The following is a 20,228-nucleotide window of genomic DNA, read 5'->3' as shown; positions in this document are numbered from 1 at the left end:
AAGGATAAACGGTTGCTAAACACTGCTCACACTCACACACACTGGCTGGAAGGAGACAAAAGAAACTGACTAAAACTGAACTCGGCAGGATGTCGCATCCTGGGCCTACTTAGTCTATCAGGCATAGACATCAGAGTCGAAGTAGTTCGGACTGGGGAAACGACACATGCTCGCTAGGATATCGCATCCTATGCATACGTATCTTCTCGGACGAGGGAAGAATCAGAGCATTCGTAGCTCGGCTGACACGCACACGAACAAACACAGGCAAAGGCAAACGTGGAGCCCGACTGCCAATCACTGGACTTATGTCAGCATCCGAACCAAACACACGCACACTGGAACCCAAATGCCACTCGATGGACTTACATCGGCTTCCAAGCACACAACAACACAACAGATTAATAGGGAGTCGGGGACTCGAGCCTATAACTGTCAAGCACACACTCAAAAAAGAAAAAGGGCGCCCGGAGAGATCAGCTCAATCTCCTGCCTACATACTTCATCTGGTATGAAGATCAGGGCGATGTAGTTCCCCTACGCAGGGATAAAGGACTAGCCTAACCAGATAACAGAGGGAGACACAACACTAGGGAGACTACGACTCGAGCCTAGATGTTATCATGCAAATCATCCCTAAGTTAAGGTTTCTAGCTAAATGGCACAAGGGCCAACCTATCCTAAGTATGGCTCACACAGGGAGCAAGCCACACACACACTTAACTTGCACAGGAAGCAAGCCAAGCAAATTCCAACTTGCACAGGAAGCAAGTCAAACAAATCCTAACTTGCACAGGAAGCAAGTCAAACAAACCTATCTTGCACAGGAAGCAAGTCAAACAATCCTATCTTGCACAGGAAGCAAGTCAAACAATCCTACAAGCACAGATAGCACACGCTATACACAAACAAGTGGCTCAAACAAGGGTTAGGTTTTAGTCAAGGGGTCATATCAACCTCGACAAACAAACCTCTGGAACTGGGTGAATGTCGCTCTTAACCTTGCCATTGAGGGGCTAAGGTGAAGCAGATGAAAGGATGAAGTGAGGATGAGACCTCACAGCTCTTATCCCTGGCCTGGGAGAGCTCAAGACAAGAATGTGTGGGTTCAGAAAGTGGGAACCCTTCTACACATTTAAAACTGACTCAACTGTGCAATTGCACAAGATCTTGGGTTTGTATCTGCAATGCATCAACACAGTGGTGTGAGCAAAGCAGATGACACACTGAATAGTGGGGGATAGATTGCATATCCCTACCTTCCACCAATTGCTTCTTCACTTAGGAGGTCTTTGACTCTATGCAAGGACAAAATTAAACATCCACAAACATTGCCTCTTAAGGAGGACTTCAGACAGTTGCCTGGCCAAGTAACAGGCCAGGTCTTCCAGACTACATGAAGTAAAAGAGACATACCTCAATGCAAATTGCTTATACAAGCAAAGCAAAGCAAAAAGTTCACAAAGAACTAAGCAACTAAAGCACCTGAAACAGTCAAGCAGATGTTAGTATGCAACTTCAAACAAAACAAACAGAAACAGACAACAACTGTCCATTAGAGGCACATGGATGTGCAAGGCACAAGGCTTAGGGCATGTGAGCCAAGCCACCTACAAAACAAAGAGGTTAGACAATGATATTTAATCAAGCTCAGTCAAGAGAAATGGTCTCAATGGCCATTTGATGGTCAACCTGAAATCACAAACTCAAAGGTGAGTAACAGGACCACTAGGGCAAGCCTAGGGTCAAAAGTGAATGAGAAAGTCAAGACAGCAAGGGTCAAGTATCAAAAATCATGTTCAAACAATTAGGAAACACAACCAATTGGATTCACACTCATATCAATCATCATCATCATTTCATGAACCATTTAGGTCAAAACATGGCAAACAGGAGCTCATAGAAGTCAACAGCAAGACTTGCATCAAAAGCAATCTAAACATTTTCCAAAAATCACCAAATAAATCATGATCAAACCTAACACATAGCATGGTAAGCATGTCAAATTTCATCCCATTTGGACAAGTGGAAGGCAGTCAATGAAAATCAGAAAGTCAGAGCAATTTTGAACATGCTCAAAGAAGTCAACCAAACATGTATCAACTTAGAAAATTCATAAATCAGAGATGGCATATGATAAATGAATGGGACTAAAACCATGGCAAAGATGAGGATGTCTAGTTATCACATGTCAAATTTCATGTCCATCCAATAAAGTATGAGAATTTCACAAATGAAATGGGAACATGTGTCACACAAAGTCAACAATTGACTAGGCAGGGGAGAAAATCTCAAACAATTAGGAAATGCCACAAATAATTCCAAGAAAATTCACATGTAAACTAGACATACAAGAGTAGGTTCATGCAAAATTTCAATCCATTTGGAGGTCAAGAAGCATAGCAATGAAAATCATGAAGTTGGACATCAATGGTGTGACACAAATTGTCACACCCTAATTCAAAAAATCATAACTCACAAACCACAAATGATAAATTCACAAACTCTACACCAAAATCACCATGAGTGTGTCTAGTTTGAGCACAAAAAATTTGGGAGCCATTGGATAAAGCATCATCATTTCACAAATGTTTTGGCAAAGTGTACAATATTTGGTCACATGTCACAAACTCTAAGGCCATTTAAAAACCACTCACCCAAAAATTCTGGAAAAATAATGATAAAAAAGTAGAGATCATGATGAACATAACACAAAAAATCCCATTGAATTTGGATCAAAAATGAGCAAGTTATGAATTTTGGAAGGTTGGTTATAAAAATGTGAAATAAATGAAGCAAGAATGGCATTTTTGTAATATTTGAATTCACTTAACAAAACACAGTCGTTTTGGGCAGTAAATGGAATGTTTTGATTGGCTGGAGGGAGAAATAGCCATGCATACGAAAATGGGGGCAATTCTGGGCAAATTGGGATTAGGGTTCATATCCAAAAATCGTGATTTCTCAATTCTTCCCAAAAATGTCAATTGAGCATACCATTGTAATCATCAAACCATGTACATCAACATTTCAGCAATAGATTTCATTAAATCAGTTTAAACACAACCAAATCGAGCCAAAACACATTTGAGCATACAAGTTGAAATCCATATTTCTCACATCATAGTGAATCATTTTCAATGGTTCAAGTGGCATTGATTTCAGCATAACAAGATCTTTCACAAACACAGCATGATTTAGCAAAAAGAGCAAGTCGAAAAACTAACCAAAATGATGAGCAGTGATGATTCAGCCACCTTTTGCTGGTGAGTGCTTGAAACAGATGAAGAATGTGCTCCTACAAGATGAATGGGGAAGTAAACTTGGCTCAATGAAGCTTGTTCGTGCTTGCATCCAAATCTGTCATGGCTAAGCTTCCAATGGGACAGTGGTTTTGAGCTGCTTGCAGATGGGGTAATGTGGTGAAAACAAGCTCACAAGGTTGTTTGAGTGAAGGAACAATGTTAACCAGGTCAAGTTTTGGAGGTTTGACTGTTTGTTGGAAATGGCCAAAGGTGAGTTTTGGACAAATGAATGAAGGAGGTTGTTTCCTTGCTGTCAAGTGGCCTATGTAATGTTCATTCAAGATGATGTGGATGTTGTCAAGCCAGGCCAGGTTAGGTTTTGGTGTTTGACAGCAAATCGATGAATGTCAAGGCAAAGGTCAAGTGCAAGGTTTTTTAGGATGAGTGCTTTTTCTGCAATGTGTTTTTGATGGTTGTTAACTTTTGTTTCAAGTGACAGAAAAGAGGATCAAAAGCCCTGCTGTTAGAGGTTGTTTTTGGTACAAGGCCATGTTGCAACTTTGGTGCTTTTGGACAGAAAAAACCAGAAGTGCCAAACCAAGATGAGTGAGTTTTTTTTTGGAAAATGATTGAAGCAGGCTGGTTCTGCAGTGTATGTTGGTTGTGTTTGGGCAGAGTGAATGAAATGCCAAGGCCAAGGGTCAAATGCAGGGTTTTAGTGCTGCTGCAGGCAATTGATTTTACTGCAGTTGGATGGTGGCTGGCAAGGTAAGGCTTAGGTTTTAAAATATAAGGCAAGGCCAAATGGATGCAGTTAGTTTAACATGATGAAGAGTTGTGGAAAATGCAATGGCAAGGCCAAATGTGTGATGCTCTTGCTGCTACTGTCCTGGTTGTTTAATGACAGGAAAATAATGGAAGGTATGGTTTTGTTCTCTTGTGTTTTTGACAGCCCTTTGAAATGCACAGCAGGATCTTGTTATGTTTTTGACAGAAAAATCAAAGGCCAATAGTAAGCAAGGATCATGTTGGAAAATGAGTGAAAGTTGTTTTTTTTTTGTGGTATGCTGCTTGTTTCAAAATGGTTTTACAGGAAAATCTCCACAGTCCCAAAGCAAGGTGGTCGAGACTTAGTGAAAGTATGGTTCTTTTGACAGCCAAAAAATAGGAATGCAAGTAAGAGATTCAGCATGAGTCAAAATGGTCCCCTGCTACTGTCTTAGGTGTGTGCTCAAAACAGAAAATTATGGCCAAAAAATCTGCTATGGGACAGTACAAGCATGGTTGTGGAAGTATGGTACAAACATGTCCTTTTTCCAATTCTTAAGCAACTAAGCATGGCTTCTTGTTTTGCTGTTAATTTTAGGCTGCAAGTGAGGCTCTAATGACAGAGAAAGGCCTCTAAAACTCTGTTTTGATGAGTACAAGGCATGGCTAAAATGCAAGTATGGATGGCATGGTGTAATTGTACTTTTATCCAAATTTCAAACAAGTTGAAGAATGGCTTCATGTACTGCATAATTGGCTTTGCAAACACATTCTAAATGACATTTATGAGCTGTTCCAATTGGCCAAATGTTGAAAAAATGTTTAAATCAAAAAGTCAACTCTTGGTCAAACTTACATTTAAATGAGAAAGGTCAAAATATGCCATTTTGATTGGTGAAGTTTTGGCTCATGAAATTTATATTTTTGGAAAGAGGGGATCAAATGTGACTTGTAGGAAAAAACCCCACCAAAATTGGCCAAACGGTTTGAGAGATATGGCCCTTTGAAGTTCAAGATTTTCTGAAATCGATTCGATCATAACTTGCCAACCACACATGGGAATTGAGAGTTCTTGGACTTTTTGGAAATGGGAGAACAAGATCTTCAACTTTCATGTTGGGCAAAAATTCATTTGAAGCTTGTATCATGATGTAATTTAGAGGATCAAGACTTTCCATTTTTGGTAAGTTTCAGTTACAGGCCCAGTTTCCATTTTGGGAAATTTTTGATCTGGCTTCAAATTCTTCCATGATGGTGTTTGGCATGATATATGATGACTATTTGGACATGAATGAACTCTCACAAACCAATTCCAATCATCCAATCACTGATTAAATGGATAGTTGACTTTTAGGGTTTCTGACTGATTGTGCATTGACTGATGACTTCCAAACCCTAATTCCTTGAGAACTTGACTTCAAATGATGTCCCAAGTTGTATGAACCCTTGATTATTGACCATGGTGCCCAAATTCCACAAGAATGACCACCATCCACTGCTTTGACTGACAGTTGACTTTTTTAGGGTTTTTTGACTGTCTGTGTGTGAACTGATGACCTCTGAGCCTTCAACCCTTGCCTTGAACACTTCAAATAGACCACCAAGTCATGTGAACTTGTTGGACAAACCCTAGGGCCTTGGTTCAATGAGAAATTCCTTTGCTTGCTTGGTTGACTGATCAGGAGATTAGTTTGACCTAATTCTTGATTGCTTGCTCTTGAGGCAACTGAGGGACAATGCAAATGTTATGCAATGGATCATGATATGCTATGACCTAGTATGAAAATGTATGTGCAATGATAGGTGCAAATTTGAGGTGCTACAGAGCCATTTAAACAACAACATGTCACTTTTTCTTATGGGGGTTCAAGAACACTTTTCAACTCTTGATTTAAAATCAATTGAGTTTCCATGAAAAATGGTGATGATTAAGGTACTAAATAAATAAAGAAAAAGTATAAATGGAATAGAATTAAATAAAGAACAAGCATAAGAGTCTACATATTCAATAAAAAGAAAGAAATGACTTGAAATAAAATGAAGAGAAAAATGAAGAGAGTTTTGGCTTAGTTTTTGTGAATGATTGGTTGTCTCTTTTGTGAATGAAATGAGGTTTATTTATAGGCTCTAGAATTAGGTTAAGCGGTGGTTTAGGAATTATGCAAATAACGTGAGTGCATCTTAGAAGCTTATTTAATTAAATAGTGAATAATTATGTAATATATGCATGGAATAATGATGTAATAAATGAGACATATTTTGGACCTTTTAGAAGAATTGATTTTTGTTTTATAATGCATGAAAATGATTAATAAAATTTAAACAGATATTTTGATGATAAAACAAATTATCATGAATTTCTCCTCTCTTTTTTTGTAAAAATGCAGATTATAAAATGCAAATTTAGTCAATTTCTTCAACATGTAAAATGTTGACTTTTTTTACTATAATGCATGTATGCATGATTATGGTGATTTTATTTGATTATAAAAAATGCATATGGATAAAAATGCAAAACTTGACAAATGGACATGTATCGGATGAATTTAAAATATCTGGACAAAATTGGGGTATGACACATCAGAAAATTGGCTTTAGTGCTTTGAGAGTGAAATCTATCTATAGAGTTCTAGTGTTGTGGAATTGTTGTAATTTACTAATAGGGTATCGTCTCTTTTGTAATATCATTAAAAAAATTGTTGTTTGGTTCTTGAGATTTACCAGTTAAAATCTTTGTTTTGTTCTTAAAGTCAACCGGTTAAAATTTCTATTTGGTTTGTGAACTCAGCCATTTTAAAGCTCTGTTCAGTTTGGAGATTAGCATGGTAAAATCTTCCATTTAGTTTGGAGATTATCCTATTAAAATCTCATGTTTGGTTCATGGGATCATCGAGTTAAAATCTATATTTGTTTGTAAGAAGGTTTATGGTTATAACCTCTGAGAAACTCATATCTTTAGTGGAACTCCTAAGAAAAAACTCTTGGGGACAAGAGTAGGCCAAATGGTTAGAGCGAACCTGTATAAATCTTTGGTGAATGCTCATTTTCCCTTATCTCGCTATTTTCCATTCCTTTATTTTATTTATGCTTTATTTTTTCTCTTCATCTCTTCTTCTTTCTTTCTTTCTTTCTTTTTTTCCCGCCGCTCAAACTCATTTTTTTGTAACAAAATTAACTTAATGAGTTTTGATAAAACCAATTTTTATTATTATATAACATTATTTTAACAACATAACCCACTTCTTCATTCTTGTGTTTGGAGTCACTTGGGTAACAAGTGGCATCAAAATATAACTCCTATTATAAGACTAATCGTCTCAAGAGATAGGAAAATGACTTCAAAAACTTCTTATGTTTTTAACAAGAGCTTTTTCATAAATGCATCTCAATCATTTAATAGTGAAAGGTTTGACATATAAAAAGAAATAACTAAAACCCTTTTTTGATTCAATTGATTGTTGTCCCTGTTCATTTTATAAATAATGAAACAATAGACAAATATAATTATTTGTTGGCTTTAGAAAAAAGAAAAAAATGTTGAGAATCATGGGATGATAGGGATATAGGTCATACTCATATGAGAGATAGAGAGCATATGAATACTCATGTTGTAACATATTGGAATATATTGAAAAGATAGTAAAAGTGTATATAATATTCCTATTTATAGACTCAATTTTCTAAATAATTGAGTAACTAACTCTTAACTGATTTCTAACAAACTTACTAACTCAACTAATTTTAATAGCCTACCTCAAACTGGTAGGAACATGAATCATAACCAGCTTAAATTACATTAAGAAATCACTAATATATACATGATACATTGGTTTGTTTCTATACACATTATTCTCTATTTAATTCAGAAACTTCATAAGCTGAAGACCTTCCAACATTTTAAAATTCCCTTCAGGATTCTTTTCCATTGTTAATGCATACATAGTTGAATCCATTTTGTACACTTGAAAATGTAAGAAATATATTATGCAGATGTCACTTTCCCAGTCTTCTTAGTATCTTCCTACAATGCCAAACCATAACCATCATTTTCTTTGTGCAGTTGAAGTAACTCTAACTATAATCCTTGACTCAACTTGCTACTCACTTATTGTTACGCCAAAAATTGAGCACATTGCTTCTCAACCTTTCCACTAACTAATGTTACAACTGAAAGTGACATGACAATAACTGTGACATTCAAAGCCTCTTCAAGTACATTAGATGAAATGGTAGTCTTGACAAGGACACCCAACTTGCTGAATAAAGTTGAAAACATCTTGTTCACAGTTCCAAGATTAGATAAATCGATTTCCATGTCCATACTATCAGCATTACGTGCCTCAAATCATGCACTGTCATACTACCTTCTCTTCTCTGGGTCAGATTAGATATTATAAGAATATGCAACCACTTTTAATAGTTTTGAAGCTTTAGGGTTGATGTAATTCTTGTCTGGGTGATACTTAAGAGCAGGCTTTCTGTAAACGATTATACTTTCCTAATCGATTATGTTGTTACAAGTCATTGACATATTTTTATAGTCATCATGTTATGCAAGATATCATGACATGATGTTGAGACATATGGTCTTTATATGCTCAAAACAGGTCGCAAAGATGTGGTGTTAAATGCCCTACACTGATGTAACATTCTGCACCAGAAGCTGCTACACCTCGCCAAGATCAAGTGCCAGATTTGTTTCCTTATTTGTTTGTATGTTTGTGCATTTTTTGGAATTAGGAAATAATTCCTAAAAACGGTAAAATAAATCAAGACCAACTCAGTGATTGAGATATAATTTATTTAAAATTGAAAATAAAATTAAGTCACTATCTAAATTTGTTCTTTTTTGGACTTTACTTCTGCAACAAGTTTTGCAATCCCTAAGGTTAAGTTGCAACTGTCGTGTTTGACTATTGATCAGTGCATTTTGATACATATTCTTCTAATATTCTACTTATGCAACTCTATAATTTATTCTATTATTTTTACTATTTTAGTGTATTTTTATACTTAAGTTTATTTTTGGTTTTATTTTATTTTCGTACTTTATTTTCAGCATAAATAGTTATTTGATACCTTGTTACTATGCATATCATAACTTGAGCTACAAGGATCAGATTGATGCATTCTAATATACGTTGGAAAGCTGAGAGGATAATCTAAAAGTTTAATGTTAAAGTCAGAAGCTGATTATGAGTAAAGAAGAGTCGAATAATTCATTTTATTTCCAAACTTAAGAAAATACTTAATTTTTTGGCCGATTTGGTATTTTTTCGGGCCGGTTGCTATTAGGCCCAAATTCCCTTGCTCTATTTAAACAAATTAGTAGTTTTAGGATTGGGGGGATTCATAATTCATGAAATAGAGAATAGGGCATATGAATACCATGGAGAGCTAATTCCCAAAGAGTTGATCTGTTGTATTTGAATTTCACTTTGAGATTTTTATTAATTTCAATTTAATTTCAATTTCTTTTCAATTCTTCCTATAAACTCGTTTGCTTAATTCGATTACTTTCGTTTCCTTAATTCGATTATTTCTTATAGAATAGAGTTGATTAAATTTGATTGTTTGTATGATCCTTAACTATAATCACGTTAGTGTAGCTTTTTCGTTATCGTGTTTGATTAAGTCGCATTTGCTTAATTCGCGTCTGCTTAAATTCATTTGCTTAATTCGGAAATTAGGAACATACATCATATAATACCAATTTGCGCTTGTCGGTGTGTATTGTAATCAAATGGAATTGAATCCGCTAGGGAATTAAAATTATAAGAATCGATGATTAGTCGGAAATCGATACAATAAATTAACTTATTTATCAATTTTGCTTTTACCTTTAATCATCTTCGATTTTAGTTTTGAACCATAAAAAAACCCTTATTTTCATTCGTTTGGTTATAACATTCAAGAATCCTTGTGATACGATATTCGAGTGTCGTTTCCGTTTTACTACACTTTTAAACTCGTTTTTGACCCGTGTGCGACATCGGATCAAATTGGCGCCGTTGCCGGGGACTCTTGTATATTTTAACACTTATTATAGTCTAACCATTATTATAGTCATAGGTGTTGTGTTTTATCATTGTTTGCCCTAACTTTCTTGCGTTCTGGTCTTTTTGGGTTTTAGGATTAAAAAATCTGTTTTTTTAAGAAAATTGTCTCAAATTATTTCGATGCTTTGTCGATTAACTAGGAAAAAATCAAGGATCAAAAGCCTCTATTTAGAAACTAAATAGTGGAAGCCGTCCTAAAAACCCGAAATTCCTTTTTTTCTATTTTTTATGATTTATTTTCTATTTTGATTGTTTTAGAAAATTCCGAAAAAATTCTCAAAATTCTTAATTGACGTTATTATATTAATTTTTGTGTTTTTGTATTTTTTTCCTTTTATTTTAATAGTTTTTTTTTCATATTTCAACTGTTTTTTCTTAATAGGGACATTGTCGATATTTTCCTATTTGTTGCTGCATTGCTGAATTAGTTATGTGTTTTCTCATTGTTTGTTGATTTTTTTTCTATTGAGTTTAACATGGCTAACCAAAGAACTCTGAGAGAACTTGTTGCCCCTGATGTTAATTATAATGCTTTATGTATTAAATATCTTGTTACTGCTAAATCCTTGATTGGGAATATGTCGCTTAACTCCCAACAGTTCACAACAAGGGATAATTTTGTGGTCCAAGCAAAAGGTGTGAATGAGATTCAGGTTTCTTCTTCCAACAAGGCTCTAGAAATCAGAATTGATGAACTTACCTCTTTAGTGAAACAATTGATGTTACCCCTTCCACCACCACCACATAACCCTCCACAAGTAACCACCTCTTCACCTTCTGAACCTTCACTAGAGGAACTTGTCAAGCAAATGGTTGTAAACAGTCTCCAATTTCAGCAGCGAATAGATTATAGTATTCAGACTTTGCAAACACAAATTGGACAACTTGTCACTTCAATGAATGCCATGCAACAAGCTCAAGGATCAAACCAACTACATGCCCAAACAGTAGTTAACCCAAAAGGCTCTAATGTGAGTGCAATTTCCTTGAGATCCGAAAAAGTTACAGAACCAGCCCTAGAAAAAAATAAAAAAAATTATTAGTGTAACACCTAAAAATAAACTTGAACCTTCTATTGTTGTTGATGTTGAAAAAAAGTATGTGTCACCAATCCCTTTCCCACAAAGAGTACTGAAAAATAAGAAGATTGACGAGGAAGAGCATTCTATTTTTCAAATAGAGTTGCTTTCTGAAGTTGTTGATGAAACTTATTTTGATTTATTTTCAACTGATTTTCCAACTTTATCTGGTTTTGATGATATTTACCCATGTCATGATTGTACTAACACTAACCTTTGTGTTGTTTGTGCTGAGATTGATGCTGCTTTGCAGGGTGACAGTGTAAATGAAGTTGTTTATGTAGCTGAAGCTCTTGACATTCCGGCTGCCCCAAACATACCATCCATTAAACAACCACATTCTTTAGAGCCTAAACCACTTCCTGAGGATTCATATTATTCATCAAAGTTTCAACTTAAGTAGAAACCTAAGAAGGGAATTGGATGGACCTTGACTGACACTCGTGATATTAGCCCATCCATATGTATGTATAGGATCTCACTTAAAGATGAAACAAAAGTAGTGAGGCAGCCCCGTAATCCTTTGATTCTTGATATTGTGAAAAAGGAGATCACTTTCACGTTCTCATTCAACATTTTTACTTATCGAAGATTCTTCTTTGATCCTGGAATACAAGACAAATGCATTAATCAAAATTTCAAGGTCAATGAACACTACCCAAAGCTACTCCATGAGAAACCGACTTTGGAAGAAGAGACTGTAGAAGAGCTCTCTTTGGGAAAGGTTACTTATGCAATCATTTATCCACCTTGACTCCTCGGGTGTTGTAAGACCCCAATTTTGTCCCTAAGATCCCTCATGGCATCATACCATATCATTACATTGCCTCAAGGATCATTGGACACCTTGCTTCCTTCCCTGTGGGTGGGATCCTTTTTTTTTGAGTGGTTCTTGATCACCAAGCATTCCTTGCATTTATATGTCATTGCTTTTCTTTTAATCACTAACCAAAAGTACAAAAATATGTCATCTAACCTTTGTCTTGCAGATGAAGCATTAACAGGTCAAGGCAATCAAAGGCATCCATTGAGCAATAGATGGTGGTCATTCTTGAGATTTGGACCCCACAATCATTCACAAGAGTTCATATGAGTTATGATGACATTTTGAAGCAAAATCCCAAGTGGTAGAGGCTTGAATTTCATCAGAACATTTTCAGATCATCTGAAGACCTAGAAAGTCAACTGCAAAGTTAATTGTGGATTTGGAGGTGGGGAAGTGATTAGAAATACTTCATTCATGTTCAAATAAGTCTCATTTGGCATTTCAAACACTCACATTGAAGAATTTGAGGTCCAGTCAAAAATTTCCCAAAATAGAAAGTGACCCATAATTTGAACTTTCCAAAAATGGAAAGGTTTTGGACCAAATTCAACTCAATCTTACATCATCAAAAAAGCTTCAAATGAAATTGTATTGAACATGAAAGTTGTAGATCTTTCTCTCCCATTTCCAAAATGTCCAAGATCATGAGCATATGAAGTATGGTTCAGGAGATATGATCAAATCATTGCCAAGTATGCATGGGACTTCAAATGAGCATAACTTTTCAACCAAAGCTCCAAAATGAGTGGTTCTTTTTGCAATATTCTCCTTGTGACCTCTAATTTCCAAATCATGCATCACATTACATGAAATGTCATCACATAATCACTTGTTAATCCATGCCCTTTTTGGAGGGAAATTACAAAATTCAAAAATGGTGCATTGTATGGACTTTTTGCCATTGCCATTGGTTTTAAAAAAGGATTTTAAGTGACTTTGATGAGAGAAAGGGTACTGTTCACGTGCAATTGCTACATGCACCATGCAACTTTTGATTTTTGCAAAAACACCTCATTTCACTTAACCAAGTTAATTATGGATTAGCAAGTTGATTAGTAGAGCATACAAATACCTAAACCCTAACAGAATTGAGGGAGGTTAATCATTTTTCACATTTCTAGATCTAAAACTCTCTCTCATTTCAAATTTTTCTCTCATTCATAATTCAATTTTCTTCCAAATAACATTGCATTTTAACTTCATATTCTTATTCTTTTGCTTGGATTCAGTGTAGATCAATTGCTGTTTTGTGGAATTCATGCAAGAATAGTGCAGTTCAAGTTCATGAAGTTGGAAATGGCATTTCTATTTTGAGCTATATCCAGCACTTTGCAAGCTTCAATTACTTCATCAATCTTCATTTCAAGCATTGTGGAGTAGATTTGGACACCTCAAAGCTGTGGATCGTGTGAATTCAAAGGCTCTGCTCTTCAAGAGGTCATAATTCGCATCTCTTAATTTTGAAATCCATGTATATATTAGTGTAGATCTTGTTCTCCTGGTAATTCTGGTGAAAGAATCGTGTGATTTGGTGCTGTTTTGAGCTAGATATGGACAATTGAATATTTGACATGTTGAAATGATTTTGATCGATCCTCTCTATTCACGACGTTTTATGCTTAGATTTTGCTCGATCCATGTTCTATGTTGCATGAGGATTAATTTGGTATGCTATTTGTTAATTTCTGGACAATTTTCTGGAAAAATCTGGAAACCGTATGAAGGTTCTTCAATCTTCATCTTCTTCCTCATGAAGAAGATGAAGTTCATCATTAGCTACGAATTGGCTACGATTTTGCTACGAAATGCATGATTAGCTACGAAATTCTGGATTTCCATGCGCGCTAGGGTTTTACAGCCAAAACGCTGTCGTTTTGAAACGCGCGCCACTTTTGAATTCACAACTAGTTCGATTCCTGGCTGGCTCACTTTGTCAAATGCTTCATCATTTTCATGTTTTCCCTCTTATTTTCTAATGCTATGTCCATTTTGATTTTTAATTTTTTCCTCAACTTAGAAAAATCATAACAAATTGAAAACTCATCCAATTTCATCCCATTTTTTTGCAAAATGCTCCTCATTCTGTCTAGTTTTTTATGATCATGAATTTGCAAATTATGCACGGCTGGATTTTATTTGGTGCTAGGTTATTTGATCATATGTCCACTTGTGACCTTGCCTTGCTTATCTCATTGTGAAATGCTTGTTTTTAATCCAATGAATGTGAAATTTTGCATGCTGATTCTAGACACATTGCTTGACATGTTGGTTTTGGTTTGACATTTTTTTCAATTACCATTTCTGTTTTATGCTTGTGTTAACTTGGTGTGACAATTTGTGTCACACCTTTGATTGTCCAACTTGTACAATGTGATTTCCATGTTAAATGATTTCTGATTCTTCTGATTTTTTGTGTGATGGATGTTTTGGATGTCTTGAATGCACATGAATTTTTCCAGATTTATTTGAATCATTTCTGTTTTGATTTGAATTTTTCATTCATGTTGATCACATATGAGCTTTGAAATTGCCTTGAACTTCACTTGATCATGAAATGCTTTTGGTGATTGATTTTGATGTGAGCCTTTTTAGGATATGTCAATATGTGTTTGAAGTTACTTCGTATTGAATTTCAGCCCCTGTTTTGAATTTTTTTCTCCATCTTTGACCCTAGGCTTTGACCTAGTGGTTTGTTACTTACTTGTGAGCTTTGATTTCAGGTTTAAGCATCCAAGTTCCATAGTTGATGATGCTTCACCATGTGAATATTGATGTTTGCTTTTGATTGCTAACACTTGTGTGTTTTGTAGGTTGATGCTAACTCATTTGAGTTTGCCTTATGGCTTACACATTTTGTACATTGGGATTGTCTGTTGCTTATTGACTATTGTCTGTTTGTCTGAGCATTGTACTGATTTGTTTAGTGTTTCCACAGGTACCTAAGTTGCTTTAAGTTCATTTGAACTTTGCTTTTGCTTGGTTGCTTAACCACTTAGGTATGATCCCTAATCTTCATGTAGTCTGGAAGACCTACTGTTATTGGTAGGCACCTGTCTGAAGCCCTCCTTAAGAGGCAATGTTTGTGCTTGTTTAATTTTGTGCCAAGCAGGTAAAGTCCTCTTATGAGGCAATTGGCAGATAAAAGAGATGTGTAATCCATCTCATGCTACTCAGTGTGTCATTCACTTTACTCACACCATGTGTTGATGCATTGTGAATAAGAACCCAAGATCTTATAGAGTCAATCATTTGTGGAGAAGAGTTCCTACTTTCTGAACTCCCACACTTTCCATTAATCAAAGCTCTCCCTGACCAGGGATAAGAGCTATGAGGCACGCCCCTCATCTCCATTTCATCCGCTTCACCCTAACTCTCAATGTTAGGGTTAAGAGCTTAAAACACCCCATTCCAGTTGGCTGTAAAGTCTAACCTTGCTTAAGCCTAATTGATTGTGTATAGTGTGTGCTATTTGACTTGTTTGTTTGCTTACTTGATTCATCTGTGCATATTTGCTTGAGTGTGCCTTTGTGCATGTATCATCATTACTTGTATATCATTTCATAAACATTGTTCATCTACTTTGTAACATTTTGTTTTGTCCATGGAGGATACAAGCATAAGTCCATTGATTGGCAGTTGTTTCCTGTGATATGGTAGGAGATTGGAATAAGTCCATTTATTGGCATCTGGTATCCATGTTTCATTTTGTTTTAGGAGATTGGAATAAGTCCATTGATTGGCATCCGGTATCCATTTTGTTTTGTGAGATTGGAATAAGTCCATTGATTGGCATCCGGTATCCATTTACTTTGTTCATCTGTTATTTGCTTGTTGCCTTTTCCAAAGGAATCACTTGAATCATCTACGTATGATCTCAAGAGGTGAACACCTAAGAAGTTTTGCTTCCTTAACCCTCCCATCTTTTGTTTCTTTAAACCTCCATTTGCATGTTAATCCAAAACTTGAAAAAATATTGTGCAAACATTTTCATTTCTTTTCAAACTAGAAACCTAGGCCTTAAGCCTTTGATTTTCAAAACTTCATTTTCATAATACTTCTTTTGAACTGAATTCTAATCATACCTTGACCATCTTTTATGAATAAATTCTAATTGATTAATTCCACTCATTCAATTGTTTTGTGGCTCAAGTCCACTTTCTTGATAAGTTTTCATACATTAGCCATAGGTTTGATTTATCCTAGTTGGTTGATGTTAATCTCGCCTTTTTGTCTGTAGTGATCGAACCGTAAGACTTCCATACTGAAAACAGGGTTAATCCCTCTAGTATGTCAAAGCTATTCTCACATGGTGGACTTGTTGTTTGTATAAGGTTGAGTTTTCTCCCGTGGATAACGAAAGACCTTAGGGCTTCTGTTTAAAATCAATCAATTCACCTTTTTGAAATCTTTTAGCCGAACTACGGTGTTTTGATCCTTACCTTCCATGGAAAGGTACGTAGGCAACGGGTTCATCCGTTCAAACACAAAAATAATAACTTGTATATTCTTTCTCTCATCCCTTCACTCATGTTTGCACAATAAATATTTCATAAACAAATAACATTTCATACAACAAGTTGTGAAAAGAGGTTCCCTAGGAGTACCTAGGACGTTTTGGGTGCCTAACACCTTTCCATTGCGTAATTAACCCCTTACCCAGATCTCTGACCTTTTCATTAGTTTTCTATGTGTAAAACTTTTTAGGCTTTTGTTCGCTTTTTAGCCATTCCTTTGGATAAATAAAAGTGCGGTGGCGACTCTATCTTTGTATGCTTTGCTTTTGATTTAATCAATAAATCATAAAGTGACGAATACACCGCTACAGAAAAGTGGCGACTCTGCTGGGGACGGACAAGACTATCCTTGGTGGTTTTGCCTACTTTTCACCCTTGTTGTATGATATTGTTTATTTGTTATATGACATATTTTTGTACAATTTGGGATTACTGTATTGATTGTAATGTTTGAATTGCTTGATATACAATTGCTTGTTTGCTTGGTGATCTCTGTGAGATGAGTTCTATACCCGAACTCGAGTGCACCTTAGGATAGGAGAATGGCATAGTCTCGTCGACTTGTGTGGAATATTCCTTAGCAAGTTGACTTGCGAGTCCATTCACTTGGTGGAGGTCATGTTGGATTAATAATGTCACACAAGTTATTTGTGGTTAGGCATTATTCTTTCAACATGTGCCTTAGAAGCCAAGGACCTTAGTTTACCAAGCCCATCTTGGCCTATTTTTAGGACGTAGTGCGGAAGTCGTTCAGATGTAAGATCTGATGCGATTGTTACGCGATACTACACTCATAAGAGTCTCTCTTGAGAATATTTTTGGAATACGAGTATTCGTTCCTCCGATAATATTCGAAAGATGGGATAATGACTATGGGAACCTCTTGTAGAACATGTTCGGCAGGTTTAAACCCTAGTACACTCCCTTTGGGTGGTTCTTAACCGAGACTCCATGCTCGTGACTCTCAACAAACCCGTGATTCGTGGTTGAGTCGTTCAAACATCCTTAATATCAATGGAACTTGGGTGTCGATACGGTGAAAACCATAATCCACCAAAATGGATGATTGATATTAAGGATGATTGAGCCGGTTCATGTATCGTTAATATCAATGGAACTTGGGTGTCGATAAGGTGAAAACCATAATCCACCAAAATGGATGATTGATATTAAGGATGCTACGAGCTTTCCCATGACCTTTGTCTGGTGTGATTTGCTTGATCCTTGAGTGTGATTGTTGCATTCATGCATTCATGTCATCAGAAAAATCAGAAAATTTTCAAGGAACTTAAAGGTTTTATTTGCAAAATTTTCAGACATGGAAAGACCAAAAAGGCATACAAAGAAGTACAGCTTTCGACAGCCCGATCTGAAAGAGTTAAGGAATTTGACATCTTATGTATTAGATCCCTTGGGTTTCAAAGCTCGTTATGGGAAGCTTCTGCCTCTGTTGACTACTCAGGTTGATGAAGGGTTGATGAGTACTTTGGCACAGTTCTATGATCCTCTGTATCATTGCTTCTCTTTTCCGGACTTTCAGCTATTGCCTACGCTTGAGGAGTATGCTCATCTTGTGGGTATTCCTATTCTGGATCAGGTGTCGTTCAGTGGCTTGGAGAGTATTCTGACTTCTCGAGAGATCGCAGACTTGTTGTACATAGATGAATCCCTAATTGAAGCGCATATGACCACCAAAGGTGGAATTCAGGGTCTTCCTTCCGAGTTCCTCGTCGCTCAAGCTACCGTTTATGGGAAGGCCATGAGTGAGGATGCCTTTGAGGCCATATTCGTGCTGCTCATCTATGGAATGGTATTATTCCCCAACATCGACAAATTTGTGGATGTGAACGCCAATAGGATCTTTTCTGTTCTTAATCCCATTCCTACTCTGTTGGGTGATACCTATTTCTCTTTGCATCTGAGGAATGCAAAGGGTGGAGGAGCTATTGTGTGCTGTTTGCCTCTGTTGTATAAGTGGTTTATTTCTCACTTACCGCAGACGGTTGCTTTCAAGGAGAACAAGGGATGTCTACGGTGGTCTACGAGACTTATGTCTCTCACTAATGACGATATCTCTTGGTATGATCGCGTGTATGATACAGTTTAGATTATTGATTATTGTGGTGAATTCCCTAATGTGCCTCTTCTTGGTACATGTGGTGGGATCAGCTACAACCCTATCTTAGCACGTCGTCAGCTTGGGTTCCCCCTAAAGGATAAACCTCATAACATTCTGTTAGAAGGTGTGTTCTTTCAGGAGGGTAAAGATCCCCAAGGCCTGAAAGCCAGGATGGTCCGCGCTTGGCGCAAGATTCACAAGAAGGGTAGAAGTGAATTGGGTCCGAAGAACTGCATTGCTTTGGAGCCGTATACTTCTTGGGTCAGACAGAGAGCATCAGAGTATCTCATGCCTTATGATTATCCAAGACCTACACCTTTGGTTGTGGTTGGGCCTTCAACCCTCCCTAACCAAGGCTTAGAGGAGTTGAGAGACGAGGACCTTTCACGTGCCTGGATCCGTGAAAGAGAAGAGTTGCTCCAACAGCTTAAGGAAAAGGACGCTCTGATCGAATTCCTCGAGCATCAGGTGATAGATGATCCGAATGATACCTGGACTTCTCTGCTTCCTCAGTCTTCCAAATTCTGGAAGAGGAAGTATGATCGAATTGCTAAGAAGAAAGCGGATATGGAAGTAGCATATGAGAGAGAGATCAAGAGGCTTTGTGCATCTCGTCTTCCAGCATCTCGAGCTTCTAGGGATCCATAGGATGTTTATTTTCCTTTTCCCTTGTAATAATCAACAATGTTGTACTTCTTTGTCTCGAATATATATTTGATGAGATATTTTCCATATGCGATTAAAATGCTTTAAATTTCAAAATTGCAAATGATACCCTAAAAGTTCCTTGAAATAAAAACAAAGCATATGCACGAGCATTGCATGCATCATTTTGCATAAGCAGGTGTTGTTCCGGTCTTCTTGTCTGTGGCCTAACTCTGTGATCTTCGTTTATTTTGAAGACAAGCTGACTCATCGGTACTACACCCGAGCTAATTCTGCAAGAGTGATGGATCAACTCGAACAAGAGAACCGTGAGCTGAAGGAAGAGGTCGTTAGACTGAGTGCTCTGATGGAGCAGTTCTTGGCTGCTCAGAATCAACCGTCTCCGCCTCCTGCAACTCCTCCCCAGAGGACTGTTATTTCTGAGGTTGCTTCGTCGACAGTGCCAGCTGCTAGTGCCCATTTTGTGCCGAATGCCATGCCGCCCGGGTTTCCTTAGGGTATGCCTCCTGGTTTTATGCCTGATATTCCAGCTCCTACCTTTGCTTCCATGCCGGCATCTAGCCCGGTCCTTGCGATGCCTCCTCCTGTCGTGCATACCATTCCCAGGGTAGACGACACCATCTATTATTCTGAGTCGTCTGAGGGCCCAGATGTTAATGAGAAGATGGATGCAATGAATGACCAATTTCTTGAACTCCGCAAGGAATTGAAGACCCTTCGAGGGAAAGATTTGTTCGCAAATCTGCTGCTGAACTGTGTTTGGTTCCCGGTGTTAAGATACCTGTCAAATTCAAAGTCCCAGACTTTGAGAAGTATAAGGGGAACACCTGCCCTCTCAGTCACCTCAGTTGCTGATTCATTATTTTCAGGATAGTTTGTCTGGTGCAGCTCTTCGATGGTATATGAGCCTTGACAGTGCTAATATCCGTTCCTTCAATGATCTTGGCGAAGC

This window comes from Lathyrus oleraceus, chromosome 7, assembly GCF_024323335.1.
Source record: "Lathyrus oleraceus cultivar Zhongwan6 chromosome 7, CAAS_Psat_ZW6_1.0, whole genome shotgun sequence".
Taxonomy (NCBI): Eukaryota; Viridiplantae; Streptophyta; class Magnoliopsida; order Fabales; family Fabaceae; genus Lathyrus; species Lathyrus oleraceus.
The sequence above is the reverse complement of the archived record's forward strand: the minus strand, read 5'-3'. Positions refer to the sequence as shown.